The sequence below is a fragment of the Octodon degus genome, unplaced genomic scaffold (assembly GCF_000260255.1).
Source record: "Octodon degus isolate 3935 unplaced genomic scaffold, OctDeg1.0 scaffold00169, whole genome shotgun sequence".
NCBI lineage: Eukaryota > Metazoa > Chordata > Mammalia > Rodentia > Octodontidae > Octodon > Octodon degus.
This window is the reverse complement of record NW_004524745.1, coordinates 3,179,571-3,181,013: the sequence shown is the minus strand read 5'-3', so window position 1 is coordinate 3,181,013 and position 1,443 is coordinate 3,179,571. Positions and strand designations below refer to the sequence as shown.

Genomic DNA, 1,443 nt, shown 5'->3' with positions numbered 1-1,443 from the left:
TTTCCTTTTTCGGTACCAGGGATCAAACTCAGGACCTTGCACTTGCCAGGCAAGCACTTATTCCACTGAGCTATCTCCCTGGCCCCAATAATCACCATCTCAAAAAGAAGAAAATAAATATTTGTTACCTATAAATGATAGAATTATTTGCCTTAAAACCTCTAAAAAGTGAACCAAAAAATATTTAATAATTTCATGTTAAGAGTTTAGATACATAGAAAACTCAGTAGCTCTAAAATTATTACAAATATGCTTAATATTTTAAAAATACTTTTCCCACATTGTTTCAATTTCATGTAAATCGCTCTGCATGTACTGTTTAGTGGCCATTTGATAGTCTTGCTATGGCGGGAAAGTAAAAGCTGTGCCATCTTTGTGATTTTTTTTATTTTAATTTTATTGAAAAACAAATATGAATGAGACACTTTCAAAGCTGATTAATAGGACAGTTTCGATACAATAAGTTGTACATTGTCATCTTCTTAGGGGTTATCCATAGTACAAGAAGCAGACAGGATATCCTGTCCAAACACTGTTAGTACACCTCTTTCTTCTCTTTGAATTAAGCTTTGTGATCTTTTTATTGGAAATAAAAGTAATGTTTAGCTGCAGTAGGTAATAAAAAGTTTGAAAAATACTATTGACTCATAACAGGAGTAACTTTGAGATTCTCTTGCTTAAACCCTGATATTACAACAAATCAAATGTTCTTTCCCTGTAGCTTAAGATCTAGATTCATATAAAATATTAGAGCCTGGGAGATAGCTTAGTGCATACGCACCTATCTGGCAAGCATAAGGTCATAAGTTTGATCCCCAGTACCAATCAATCAATCAATAAAATTAGATTTACTGTAATTTTCAGTTTTTCTTTCTTTTGTATTTTTAGGTGAGGGTCTACAGGGTATTTAAGGTCTCACTACTAGATCGGACTCATAGTGATCCATCTGCCTGTTTACAGCCTCCCAAGCGCTGGGATTACAGGGGCGTACCACCACACCCAGTCTCAATTGCTGTCTCAGCACACCTCAGGGGTGGGGCTGGCATAGCAGGCCCAGGGTTCGAACCCCCAGCCCCTGTGTCTGCTACTAGGTGCTTTAATCCACTGAGCTATTTGACCAGCCCTTCACTTTCTTGAAATATGTTTGAGAATAACATTTGAAGCGAGTGTTGGAAACAGAACCTAAGGCCTTCCATGTGCTAAGCCTGTATTCCACCACTGAACTAAACCCTTATCACTAAAAATAACTTCTAAATTTTGATTTTCATAATATATGTGCTGTACAGTTTGATATATAACTTGTGTTTGTACAGTTTTACTAAACATGTAGAGACCTGTTTCATAAAGTTAAATGTATTAAAAGTTGAATTAACTCCAACTTACCAGTGAGCTATATATGTGTGTGTGTGTATATATATATATACACACTTATATACATACATA

General features: G+C 35.4%; 1 protein-coding gene across 12 annotated transcripts in view; it reads left to right on the top strand.

Moving 5' to 3' along the window:
- Apc (APC, WNT signaling pathway regulator) overlaps positions 1-1,443 on the top strand; it is a 145,053-nt gene that overhangs the window by 96,749 nt on the left and 46,861 nt on the right. The gene's annotated exons all lie outside the window — the stretch shown is intronic.